A 14,803-nucleotide genomic window follows, 5' to 3' on the forward strand; every position below is an offset into this window, starting at 1 on the left:
GCTTAGTGCATATGTAGTATACCATTACTATTAAACATACTACAATATGAATTTGTGAGTAGGCCCCAGAGTGTCCTGTTTCTTTAAATGTGACATTCATATATAACGAAAGTGTACAAAACAAAAAATATAATGATGTTATCATTGACATGATGATCAAATTGATTTGCTGACTATTGAAATTGGTAGGTTTTTCCATTTTTGCAACTACATCATGGCTTGTCAAGAGAGGGTGAATATGAAGAACTACATTGTGGTAAGTACATCAAGAGTATCTTTACAACAATAGTATTCATATTGAGAGTGCTGTTACTTCACATCTTTAATGTTATTTGCATTTATTTGTCTATCTATCTATCTATCTATCTATCTATCTATCTATCTATCTAGACAAACAGACAAACAGACAGACAGACAGACAGACAGACAGACAGACATATAGACATATAGACATATAGATATATAGATATATAGAAATATAGATATATAGAGATATTGATAAATAAATAGATGTATATTATACATCTACATATCTTCATTTCTTATAATTAATTTTGATATTAATGTACATTTTTTCTTATAATAATTTGGTAATTACAGCACATAGTGTAACAATATTTAATAATATTAATCATAATAATATAATTCAAAAAGAAGTAATAATAATAATAATAATAATAACAATAATAATAATGGTATAATAATAATATTAATAATAATAAGCACACTTTTATATTTCATTCACAAATCGAAAGGAGTCCTTTGGGGCCCCATTCCCTTTGCAAATAGCTTACCACCTCATTTCAGTCAATATACTATCAATAGTTAGTGACCATAATTACAGTCACAAACCATTAATACAAACCATTATTACATAGCATAGTATAGTGATTTTGTAAGCACTTACTGGTTCATACAATGGGTTTAATGCATACTAAAAACCTATCTTGGGGTTTTGGACACTAGAAGGGATCCTACATCTGGTCCTAGGTCTTATTTTTCTGTAATCTGGCTGTTTTCTTTTGGTTGACAGATTATTATAGAATAGATGTTAACATTTGCCCACAGTGTGTTGCTTTCTTAGGGAAATCTAGAGTATCTGCAGTAACATTGTGAACAAGTGGAACAGTGTGTGTTATGGCAGTTTTGCTTTACTTTAAGAACTCACAACAGGGATCATTGAACCCTTTATATACTGACCCAGAGAGGTGTCTGTGGTCATAGAGGATGATGAAGAAACTAATGTCTGAGCGTAATCATGCGGTAATCTCACTTCAGTACTTTTGGTTAATTTCAAGTTCTGCTGCATCTTCTCCTCCTATTGATTTCTGTAGAAAATTACTTTGCTCCAATATGAAATTCATCTGGAAGCTGAGAAGACATCATTTGTACTGAAAGAGTCTTATTTTCCTCATGGGACTGTATCAAGCAGCTTGAGTCAACTGCACTTCTTCATGCTTCGACTATGACTTGCTCCAGCTTAATCTCAGAGGGGAATCTCCATTTCTGCACCACCATGTTCAATCAATCAATCAGGGATTTGTAAATCATGGCTACTTACCCATGAGGGTCTCAAGGCACTGGGGGGGGGGGGGGGGGGGGGGTGCTGATCCGTCTGGGCATGGAGGTTCAGTTGAAGAGCCAGGTCTTGAGGTCCTTCCTGAATTGGGTCAAATATGCAGATTGCCTGAGGTAGAGAAGCAGGGTGTTCCAGGTTGGCAGCGAGGTTGGAGAAGGATCTTCCTCCAGTTTTGGTCTTGCGGGTCCATGGAACGGGGGTCAGGGCGAGTGGGGTGAAGCGGAATCGTCTGGTTGGTGCATGGAAGGCCAGGTGGTGGTTCAGATATTCTGGTCCTATATAGTGGAGAGCATTCTGTGCATATGTGAGGAGCTTGAAGGTGATTCTCTTGTTAATTGGGAGCCAGTGGAGATGTTGGAGGATATGTGTGTGATATGGCTGCTGCGGGGGATGTCGAGGACCAGTCTGGCTGCAGCGCTTTGGATGTTCTGTAGTTTTCTGAGCTGTTTCTGTGTGACACCGGCATAGAGTGTGTTGCCCTAGTCAAGTCTGCTGGTGATGAGTGAGTGGGTGACCATCTTTCTGGAGTCTGTGGGGTGCCATCTGAAAGTCTTTCAAAGCAGGCGGAGCGTGTGGAAACAGAATGAGGATACTGCGTTGATATGGCGGTTCATTGAGAGCGAGGAGTCCATTATGATGCCACGGTTATGTACATGGTCTGTAGGAGTGGGAGGGGTTCCTAGTGCAGCAGGCCACCAGGAGTCATCCCAGACCGAGGGTTTGGGTCCCAGGATGAGTACTTCAGTCTTGTCTGAGTTGAACTTGAGGCAGCTGTCTTTCATGCAGTTAGCAACGGCCTTCATTCCATTGTGAAAGTTGATTCTGGTGGCTGTGGGTTCCCTGGGGAGGGAGATGATCATCTGGGTGTTGTCAGCGTAGGAGATGATGTTGAACACTAGTTGTATAATCTTTGTTCACCAGCGCCTTTTTCAAATGCATCACTGCAGCTTTCATTTAGACCACAAAAATCTGATATTTCTGTGATGCCAATTCTTGGTTCAGACATTGAGGGGTAATCTCCTTGCTTTGCCTCTGGTTGCTGCGTTTCTCTTCCTGCCTACCTGCTGTGGCAGTCAGCTGTTCCCAACCTCCGGAGTCAGAGTCGGACCATAGCCACGCCCCTAGAGGTGGGCTACAAATTCATTACAGCTGCTTGGCTGTGCCACTGGCGTGCCGAAGGTGCACCAAAAGCAAGCCCCTCTGCACCCGTCCGCGTCTGGACTGTGCCAGGGACCAGAACCCCTGCCTCTCTCCCCACCCCAGTCTCCACCAGAAGATTAAAGGTAGGTGCACATGATTCCTACTCTTGAAATGACCTAGTGTAGTTCAATCGCCCTTTAAGAAAAATATGCTTGCATAGTTTAAACCTATCCCTAAGCCCTACGGACAGTAGCGTTTGTGATTTCCATCTGGGTGAACACCACTCAATGAACCCTCCTGGCAGGATTTATCAGTCCGACATCGGGAAGATGCTATGTTTACTATTAAATTGTCACTTCTTACCCAAACATAAAATGGAGATAGCAGACCTCATCTCAGAGCTCTGGCCTGACGCCCTCTTTTTAACTGAGACATGGCTGACAGCCGCCTCAGCCCCCGAAATACTAGATACAGTACCCCACGGCTATGCCATACTTCACTTGGACCACGCTACTCTCAGGGGTAGAGGTCTGGTGATAATGTTTAAAAGTAATTTGCGGTGTCAGTTGAAACCGGCCAACATTGCTAACTCTGTCAGTTTTTTTAGTTTAAGCTTGAACATTCAGCTTACGCTGACCGGGTTTCTTATTAAGAGCATACCACCGAAACGTGTCGACGCTTATTAATAGAGGGGCGTTCAAATTGGGCAAGAGCCAGCACCAAATTAGAGACAGGAAATTTGTATCCATGCTCTAAGCTGTCTACATGTGTTGGCCTAATTAGCACATGAAAGACATAGTTTATTGTCTTTATAGATTCTCCTTTTTAATTGTTCTTAACAATTGATTAATACTATTGATGTATAATATGTATTTGTTCTTTATGAATAAAATTGTGAAATATAATTTGATTTATATCATTAATGAGTTTATAAGTGCCTTAATTCTTAACCTTTAGAGCACGAGTGAAAGAGAGGTCTGTGAGTGGTGTGAGTGGATTCATTTATATCCCATCCAAAGGGAACCTCGTGTTTTTGAACTTGTCAGTTGAAACCGGCCAACATTGCTAACTCTGTCATATTTTTTTAGTTTAAGCTTGAACAGTCAGCTTACGCTGACCGGGTTTCTAATATATCGCCCCCCAGGGTCAGCTGCGACGTTTGTAAAAAGTCTAGCAGATATAATACCGAACTATGCAGTAAGATATGCTAATTTAGTAGTTTTGGGGGACCTCAATATACACATAGATAATTGGGACTGCCCATCCACAAAAAATCTGATGGAAGATTTAAGCATATTAAAATTTACACAATTGGTGAATGTCCCAACACATGTTTTGGGCCACACTTTGGACTCCATTTTTACAAATTTGCGCTCCTTAATTTCGGCTGAACCCATCCCAGTGGCGTTGTCAGAACACTCTGTGATCCCTTTTGGGTCCTTGGCGCCCCCTCTGCAATGGCACTGTCTCAAAAATATATTTCGCATAAATGGGTCCGGATCACTCCTATGTCCCTCACATCTCAATAGACCGATTCTGGATGCCTGTCCATCATCAGCTAACAAACAGATTAGGGAGTGGATAATTCATGCCTTAGATACCCTAGCACCACTCAAATCTATCACTATCAGGCAGTCCAAACCCTCTGTACTTTGGTTTTCTGAGGCTCTTCAAGAAACTAAGAGATGTTGTAAAAAGTTGGAACGCGAGTGGCGCAGAGTACAGTGCACAGCATAAACTTATTTACCTTGCAGCCTTGAAGAAGTACCATAAAGATCTCAGACATGCCCTTGCAATTCAATTCAAAATCTTTATTCGGCTATTGAAAGATAAAACAGCCATAAAAGTACATACAATAAAATACATTTGAGAAAAGTTTGCACATAGTCTAAAATTCCAGTTATTTGGGGCAATTCATTTCTAAATTATAGCAGAATATTTTTTCTTGCATTAATCGATTTCAGGATGAACAAGGCAACATTATATGTTAACGGATCCTCTTATGTAACCAAGAATTCCATAGCAATTTTGTGAGACCTAATATTGTAGGCAACAAACAGAGGCTTATGATAAAAACATCTAAAATTACGATAAAAATTACAGAATAGTAGATAGTGCAATGTACTTTTTTTGCTCTTATTGTCACATGGACATGGTACCAGATCTGGGGGACGTGATTTCATTTTAGGGAATGCGACGAAGTAATGTGCAATACCACATTTCAATCTCAGTAACACAAAGCGGTGCTGTACATAGGTCACGTGTGACAGATAACTGTTGGCTCCCTCCTCTAGCATAAAAGATTTATAGAAGGCCATGGTCAGTTAATTTAATTATAATTTTGCTCTGAGATTCGGACTTTGTAAGAGGAAGAAGTCTTAAATCTCTTTCTTAGTAAAGGACAATATTTTTATAAGATTTGACCATATAGATGTATTAAACGAGTTCCGCAGTGTGGCATTAATATAGGATAGCTACGGAATTTTTAAAACGTCATCCAAATTTAAACAGTCCAAAATAATTGACCTGGTAAAGACCGTCTCTTCCCGTCTCCAAATTTATTTATTATTTATTTTATGAACTTGTAAGGCGCAACAGCTACCCAAAAAGGGTTTCCCGGCGCCGAGCTACAGCCACGAAATTCAAGAAAGTCAGGGGTGAAGAGACTGGCTATTCAAGTTATTGTTCGAATGGCCAGGTCTTAACATTTCTACGAAACCTGCCATAGTTGTCTTCTTTTCGAATGAAGGGAGGAAGAGTATTCCAAAGGGCCAGACCAAGGTAGGCGAATGATTTGCCTCCCATTCTTGCCAATTTAAATCTAGGAGCACAGAAGTATGAAAGAGATTGTGAACGGAGATTACGTTTGGGAAGGTAGGGATGGGCCAAAGCAAGAAAGTATTTAGGTGCTGTACCTGCCTTGATTCTGAACATATACGTCAAGGCTTTGAAGCGAATTCTGTTATCAACCCTGAGCCAGTGAAGCTCACGGCGGTAGCTAGAGACCTCAGAGTTTTTTGGAATTTTACACAGCAATCGGACTGCGGCATTTTGAACAAGTTGCAGTCGACTGACAACAGCTTTATTTGACCCAAGATACAAAATGTTACCATAGTCAAGCCGGGAAGTGATGAGGGCATTGACTACAGTCTTCTGGGTGGAAAGGGGCAGCATCCAGATAATTTTCCTCAACCATTTAATAATGGTGAGGCACAACCCAACAACTTTATTGACCTGTTTGCTCATTGAGAGGGCACTGTCCAAGATAAAACCCAGATTTCGAACTTGAGTCACTGGTGTTGGAAAAACGGCCAACTGGTCAGGCCAGTGAGTGGGATTCCAGAGTTCTTGTTGTTTTCCCAAGAGAAGAACCTCAGTCTTGTCTCCGTTAAGTTTTAATTGATTTCTCGTCATCCAGTTTAGGATGTTTTGAAGACCAAGTTTAAGGGGAGATGAAGAGGAAGTGACTGGTTCGGATAGAGAGAAAATGATTTGGGAATCATCTGCGTAGGTCATAAGGGAGAGTCCGGATTTTTCAGCAAGGTCGGCCAAGGGTCTAAGATAGATGTTAAAAAATAAGGGGCTCAGAATGGATCCCTGAGGCACGCCGTGGGGGGCGCTGAACGATTCAGAGCAGGCCGAGGAGGATGTTATTTGAAAAGTCCGGTCTCCCAAAAAAGAGCGAATCCAATCAAGCGCTTTGCCCCGGACACCATTTCTATATAGTGTCTTGATGAGGATATCGTGTGATATAGTGTCGAAGGCCGCGCTCAGATCGAGGAGCACGAGCGCGACCGTCTGACTTTTGTCGAGGAGAGTACGAATATGCTCCGTGACTCCGAGAAGAGTGGTTTCCGTCGAGAAACCAACTCGGAAACCAGATTGTGAGTGGTGTAGGAGAGAGTTCTTTTCGACGAAGGTGGATAAAGCCGTATGAACATGTCTCTCCAAACACTTGGAAAATGCAGGGAGCAGGGAAATTGGTCTGTAGTTTGCCAGGCATTCAGGGTTAGCTGTAGGCTTATTTAACAGTGGCGTAACCATTGCATGTTTCCAAAGATTCGGGACTGAAGAAAGTTCAAAGGAAGCGTTGAGCGTATCAGCAATGACTCCTAAGGACTGGTCATCAAGTTGTTTGAGGAATTTAATTGGGACAGGGTCCCTAGGGGAACCGGATTTGATGTTTTTAAGGATGGATTTCATTGTGTCTACCTTTATGAGTGGCCGCGCTTCCAAGGTAGTTCCACCGAGTGGGGCACAATCCAAATCAATAGAGGGGGTAGTTATGGTGTTATTAGATTTGATGTCCCTGATAATTTTTTCAATTTTGTCAGAAAAGAAACAAGCAAGGTCTTGGCATTGTTGTGAATTTAGTGGGGGGGGGGCACAGCTGTAGTATGAGCACCAGCTAGATCCTTGACCATGTTAAAGAGAGTTTTAGATTTGTTTGAAGCTTGGGTGATAGCCTGGGACACAAAGGCTGCACGGGTTTTAGCACAGGCAGAGTGGTATAAATTCCTGGCCACGAGATAGATGTTTTTAGCTTCTGGGTCATAGTCTTTACGCCATTTTCGCTCCAATGCCTTGCATCTTGATTTTTCGATTTTTAAAAGGTCGTTAAACCATGGGGCAGGATGGCGATGTCTGTTACTTTTGATGGAAGAGGTGGGTAGGCAGTGATCAGCAGCAACGCTGAGCCATCTATGAGTGGCAGCAGCCAGGCTATTCATGTTCTGGCCCTTCTTAGGAGGGTTTTCATGGAGTGCCTCATTTAATTTGGCAATATCAAGTGACTTCCAATTTTTCCTAGATACGGCAGGAATATCGGATGTCGAAGCAGTGGTGGGTAGAAGTTTAATACTTAATTCAATTAAGTAGTGGTCCGACCAACAGATAGGAGACGTGTTATGCCATTTAAGCTCGATAAAGTTGGAAAAAATGGGGTCGAGTAGGTGACCTTTATTATGAGACGGCCCAGTGTTAATTAAGGTCAAGTTTAGGGCCTTTAGGTCATCAAGTAGATTAGTACAAGCGGGAATGGAAGGGTCCTCCAAATGCAAGTTTAGGTCACCAATAAGAGAGAAATTTTTTGATGCCATATAATAAGGAGTAATATAGTTAGCTAAATTTGAAGCCCAAATGTAAAAATTTCCAGGGGGCCGGTACATCAATATGCCGGACATTGTACAATTGGGATTCAGGGAGATTTTAAAGAAACCCGCTTCACAGTCAGGGATGGAAATTTGTTCAAAGGTACACTTCACATTTCTGTCGAAAATTATAGCAATTCCACCACCTGACTGGTTTTGTCTATCAATTCTAGTGATAGCATAGTTAGCGGGGAGGGCGGTGGCCACATCAGGGCCCGCACTCTCGTGGAGCCATGTTTCAGTAAGAAAAAGGACACTGGGACTAGCCTCTAATAAGAGGTTGAAAATGTCCAGTCTGTGCTTGGGAAGTGAACGGCAGTTTGTACTATAAAGCATGAATTCCCTTCCCTCGACAGGACAAGGTTGTTTGTATTTCCTGTGTCTTCTAACATCATCAGGAAACGGTTGGCGGATGGTTGTGGTAAGCTTGCACTTGTTACACGACACCACTCCAGTGCTGTGGAGATTTAGTGTGGAGCAACTTAGGTTGGGAGATGGGCGTAACGCACGCAGTTCTAGCGAGGATCTGACCAGCTGTCTGAGGATGGGGGGTGTATAGTCCTCTGCCCCTAGCCCCGTTCTGAGTGCGTGCCCGCTGCGCTTGTCCGCTGCGCTTCCAAGGCGTGTGCATACTTTATAGGGAGGGGAGGGGGTGTGGCTAACTGCGAGGGGCGTGGCCAGGCGACTCGTGGGTGGGAATGGCGGCAAAGGACTCGCCCTCCTCGTCCCAGCACTGGCTCTGCAGTTGGGGAAGGTGACCGGCCCTAAAGCACCAGCAGCGCAGGTAAAATGCAAGTACAATTACAAACAAATAACTCTGTGCAAATAGCGTGAGAATACAAGTTTTAAAAAGTTAAGAATGCAACACCCCCGGCTTCCGCCTCAAGGGTAGCTGTAGAAACACCGGCTCGTAACTCAGCAACGGCGTTAAATGCGTCGGGAAGGGGGCGTGGCTAACTGCGAGGGGCGTGGCCAGGCGACTCGTGGGTGGCAATGGCGGCAAAGGACTCGCCCTCTTCGTCCCAGCACTGGCTCTGCAATTGGGGAAGGTTACCGGCCCTAAAGCACCAGCAGCGCAGGTAAAATGCAAGTACAATTACAAACAAATAACTCTGTGCAAATAGCGTGTGAATACAAGTTTTAAAAAGTTAAGAATGCAACACCCCCGGCTTCCGCCTCAAGGGTAGCTGTAGAATTGATGCCCATAATAACATTGGCCCTACCATCAGGGTATTTACTAAAAATTGAAGCCCCGCCTTATGATTTACTATGGTATTTGATACAGATAAATGTAACCTCAAAGGCCTGCCCTTAGCTTTATAGATGGTGACTCTCTCCTTGATTTGTCAATTTCATAATTTAGCCGCAAATTTAAAAATCCCATGGCTAGCCCTACTCATTTTTGCTTTCGTATGTACAATATGTTGGGTACATGTACCATTTCCTGAAAATAAAATACCAAGGTAGCAGAAGGAGTTCACTGTATGTATTGGGGTACAGTCAATAAAAAAGGCTTTACAGGATTTTTGTTTGGCCCCGCAAATCATGGTGAGTGTTTTCGATTTATTAATTACCATTCTCCTTTTTTTCATAAAATCTGAAAAACCATCCCTCAGTCTTTCGAGGCCTAACAGGGTCCGTGCCAATAGTACTGCATAGTCCGCAACAATACGGGTATCGGATGACCGGCCACCCTCAGAGCATCTGCCTGTATTTGTTGCAAGTGGTTGTCAACCTTGTTAATAAAAAGGGAGAATACAATTGGTGCTAACATGAATCCTTGTCGCCCTACTTTAAATTTAGATGAACATTCGCCCTGTGGACCAAACCAAACTTGACTAGTTAAATTCTCGTATAGCCAAGAAAGCCGACAATTGCCCTAGGGGCTCCCATGGAGGTCAGAGTTTGCCAGAGTGAATTATGGTCAACTAAATCAAATGCACTACTCAAGTCGGCAAAGCATAAATACATGGTACCTGTCTTTGCCCTGGTATATTTGCCGATGAGTAGCTCCAAATGAGTGTATTGTTAGATTGTCCCCAAATGTTTTCTAAACCCATACTGTACAGGGAAAGAGGATTGAGTACTCGTCGGCCCATTCCTTCAGCCTCTTTAGTAAAACCCTACTCATAATTTTTAAGGCTGAATCTAGGAGTGAAATGGTGCGATAGCTTTTAGGATCAGTTTTGTCCCTGTTCTTGTATGTTGGGACAGTAATAGATTTGCCTCATGTCTGTGGTGTTGTGTCAGTTACAGCTGAGTTAAACACCCCTAATTAAAATAGGTCCCCATAATTTAGGAGCAGATTTAAAAACATCAGCTGGGATACCGTCCGTCAGTGCCTGGTGCCCGTCCCTCAGCACTCTCCAGGATGGCCTGGAAAGCTTCTTCACAAGTAATGTCCAGGGCGTGGGGCCTCCCTCCATAGGACTTGAGGTCACGTACCCCCAGCGACTTCTCATTATTACTGAAAATCCCTGTAAAATGTGTCACCTATTTGTCTGCCAGAATAAAGGACCAAAACTCTGGGATATCATCGTTCTTTAGGAATGGTGCCTTCACTGTATCCCAGAAGAGTTTATTGTTCCTAGTTTCTGCATAAACAATCAAGTTTTCCCATGATTCTTTCTGTAATTTCTTTTTCCGGGTGGTTAGGGCTAATTTATACTCTTGTCGTAGGGATTTAATAGCCAATGTCTCTCGCTATATTTTAGACAATGCTAACTTTAACACCTGTAGTGCTTTGGTGCAAGTACCATTAAACCATCCCTTTTTTATTGGCTGGTGTGCTAATCTACCTGGTTCAAAGTGATTTAATAGATGTTGTAATACAGTTAAAGTTGATAACTACTGTATTTGAGGAAATCTCATCCTGAAGACAGTAAGCTATTTCTCGCTGGTTATATATTAATATTTGCTGCAATATCATGCATTGCTCAACACCTGTCCAATTTATTCTAATACAATTCATCTTGAAAGGATTAATATGGTTAGCTAAATCAAATACTTCACTCCAGCAGCCCCAGAAAGAAAAAGATAGAGTGAGTAAGTTATGGTCACTAAATAAAGAGGGAACAACACTAAGGTTGCCACACCTGGATGTATCCGGGGCAGACACTAGTACATGATCAATGGTAGACTACATGTTTCTCCCTGTGAAAGTTGGGAGTAAATCCCTTTTGAGTCCACAGCCCCCCTAAGTAGGTTGAAATTGTATCTTGAGGTCATCCACTTTAGGGCTTCTCCATATTCATTATGGCGGAAATGATCATCTCTCTCCCAATCAGCATAGGTGAGGCTGCATAACTGGTTCTTGGGCATATCACATGCCTGTATATTAAAATGCTGCGTCGAATCAAAATTATTATTATAAAAATGTACTAATATCAGGTCTTTTCCTTCCTTTTTACTTAGCCATACTATCTGTGCATGGGGTCCTACTGATGTAGCTTTTTTAACTATAACGGAAATTTAGTTAGAAATAAGTGTCTGTAAGCCCCCTTTTGCTCGGCCTGCTTGTGACACGGTGGCTGCTAGAAAATAGGATGAATATCCATCTTTGTGTACAGGGTTTAGACACCAGGTTTCCTGTAGACATATAATGTCATAACTGGATATAGAGTTTGCCCAGTCAATATTCCCAACCTTATTTATCAGCCCATTCGGCTCAGTATCTATTATACTTATTGGTATAATATTGCCTCTAAGGGGTCATGGACATGATCCCAGATGGTCCGGGCAAGTTTCATAATCTGAAACCGATTATGGAGACTGATACATCCAGCCTTATGCTTAATGTAAAATCTGGCTTCCCTTTATATCCTGCATCGCCGGCAATTCTGGAACAAGGTATATTGCTGCCATTGAACCAGTGCTAACGGAGCTTCTGAATTTGTCATTCCGTACAGGAGTGGAAGCATGCTTTGATCATCACTCTACTCAAAAACCCAATCTTGATAGACTACTACCTGAAAACTTAACACCTATCTTGCTACTACCCTAATTTGCTAAAATTACAGAGACGTTTGTCAACCAGGAATTAATGCAGTTTGTGGAGAAACACGATCTCCTCCTCGAGACACAATCTGGTTTTAGACCCTTTTTAGCACTGAATCTGTGCTACTTAATGCGTCAGGCTCGATACACAAAATTGCTGATGAAGGTCAAACGGCGGCTCTAGTCATGCTTGACTTGAGTGCCACCTTTGAGACGGTCTCTCCTGGGGTGTTACTTGATAGGTTACATCAGACAGGGATAGGAGGTATGGTACTAGGCTGGCTGGCGAGTTTTCTTGAGGATTGCACCTTTCAGACTACTCTTAACCATATGTCTCGTCTATCCAAAATCTGAAACAGGAGGTTCCGCAGGGATCAGCACTGAGCCCAACCCTTTTTAACCTATATATGAGACCACTGTCGGATCTGTTGAACAAACATGGGGTGCGGACAGTATCATATTCAGATGATATACAGCTGATCCTCACCCTGGCCTAACACAACGGCAAGGCAACAGAGGATGTCAAGCTCTGCCTGGAGGACATGGCAAATTGGATGTAACACAGCTATCTCAGGCTTAATGTAAATAAAACAGATCTCCAAGTAGTAGGAAAACAACCTTATACTTGGTCAACGAGTTGGTGATTGAATATGCTAGAGTCTCCACTTCTTCTGAGCCATAAAAGTCACTGGTTTTACTTCACACTTTCTTTCTCTGACCAGATCTCCACCCTCACATGTACCTGCTATGGGATTCTAAAAATGCTGAAAAAATTCTGGGGCTTATTCTGGGCGCTCCCGCAAAGACACTGGGCCAGGCTCTGGTGACTTCCAGATTGCACTATTGTAATGTTCTATATCTGGGGCACCAAAGAAGAGCATTCATAAGCTCCAATAGCAGCAGCTTGGATGCTGTTAAATATCCCCATATTTTCTCCAACCGGCAATGCCCTGGAGACCCTCCACTGGCTTCCCATGGAGGAGAGAATATCCTTTAAAACCTTTTGCTATGCCCATAGAATACTGCAGGGCAATGGCCCAAAATATCTTAACCCTATGATACACTCCTACCATCCTACACGGTGTTTGGGATCAGCCGGAACTGACTTGGTCTGCATTCCAAAATTCAACAAAAAACTCATTTAGGTACCTGTCAGCCAAGCAGTGGAATTCTTTACCTCTGTGCCTAAGAATGGAGACCTCAGAACACATCTATTGGAAACAGCTTAAAACTTGTCCGTTTAGAAGAAACCTTGTCCCTTAGTTTCCTCTGCTTTCTTTCTTCTAAGTATGTGTTTCTGCCATGATTGGAATTCAGCGCGGGGACACTCCATAATGGAATAACCATTGCTCTTTATAAGCTGCAAAAATTAAATAAATAATAATATAATCCTATGTTGGTCAAGCTGGTATGTAGACTGTTGGGTTGTTCCCTCCCTTTTAATATCACTAGACTTTCGAGTCTTGTCAGCAATTATCAGTTAAGCTCCTGGTGTTACTGCTGCAGCTGGTGCTGCCACAGCTTGCTCCTGTTTGTGGTTCATGATTTTGTGTACTAAACCCTCTAGTTGGCTGCAGGATTATTTAGAGCCCTCGTTAAAAGAACGTTAGTTTCAGTAAGCCCCAGGTGGCGAGCACCATGAGTGCTATGGAGGGAGGCAGGGAGGGTAGCCTTCATTTTCAACATTGGCAGGTAAGGGAATCTATTGCTGCCAGCCTCCACAGACTGAGGCACCTCAGTGGATCTCTTTACCTTTTCTTGTGGGAGTCTGCACATCAACAGAAATTCTCTGGGAACCATCTGGCTCAAGCCTTCAGATCCACCAATAAGTTCAGCAGGAGGCAGGCACCACTGATCTGAAGAGATCCTAGTTGCAAATAAAGTCCCAGTACAGAAAGACAACAGGGCACATTCCTTTTGACTTTGTTGAAGTTTTCTTAAGTTCCAACATTTAAAGTTTCCTTTCCACAGATTAAACCTTCTAAACCTCAGTGAGAATTTGGCTTTATTTTCTGGAAGCCTAAGGTTTAAATAGGGAGGCTTGGTTTTGCTTTATGAATAACTGTGTCTTGACCTAGCTGGGCAGGTACTCAAGTGAGGCTCAGTGCCAGACAAAGTCCAAAGAAAGCCCATAGTACAAGTTGACCTGTAATCTTAAAGGCTTCTGGCCCCATCAGAATTATGAGATCTATGGGTCTAGATTATTTCAGATGGACAGTCCACCTGCTTCTTGTAGGGAAGTGTCCAGATGAAACGGTATGGAAAAAGGATGAAGTCAATTGGAATCAGTAGTGGTATTCCCAAATTCACCAGTAATTCCTCATTTCTTAGGATACCCTGAGTGTACACCTTGTATTCAGAGTAATATCTGCCCCTTTCGCCCCAAAGCCTAAAAAGTGAAAACTTCAAGTTTGATTTATGCATATCTTACATATCACTTCAGAAAAGCCAGGAGTGTAACTAATCTTGTTTGTTTTAAGACTACTCCTTAGGAGTTTGCATCACATAATTTCCCCAAATTTAGCCTAGCAAAGTGGCATTGATTTTACTGTGGAGTAAAAGTTTACCCCACTTATTTACTTACAGGCGTGGGGGGGGGAGTGAAATATTCCTGGGCTCATTTTGTCATAGTGCTAATCTGTGATCCCAATCACCCAGTCTTCTTTTACATATTTAGAACTGAGAAATTACTATGTTTCTGAAGGCAACTTCATGGAGTCAGAGACCCTCCCTAGTTAAGGCAGATCTTCTAACATTTTAGGTCATTATGATGTTGGTCGGATTGAAACCGACAGGCTGTGAGTTGCAGTCCACCCACATCTGCTGCCACAGTCTGACTGCTGCGTTATGATGCGCAGCAGCCAGAGGCTGGGCGGAGGGACCAACCGATGGTTCTGACGGGCTCAAGGAGGAATGTAATTCCCTACAATAATGTTGG

This window comes from Triturus cristatus, chromosome 7 (genome assembly GCF_964204655.1).
Source record: "Triturus cristatus chromosome 7, aTriCri1.1, whole genome shotgun sequence".
NCBI lineage: Eukaryota > Metazoa > Chordata > Amphibia > Caudata > Salamandridae > Triturus > Triturus cristatus.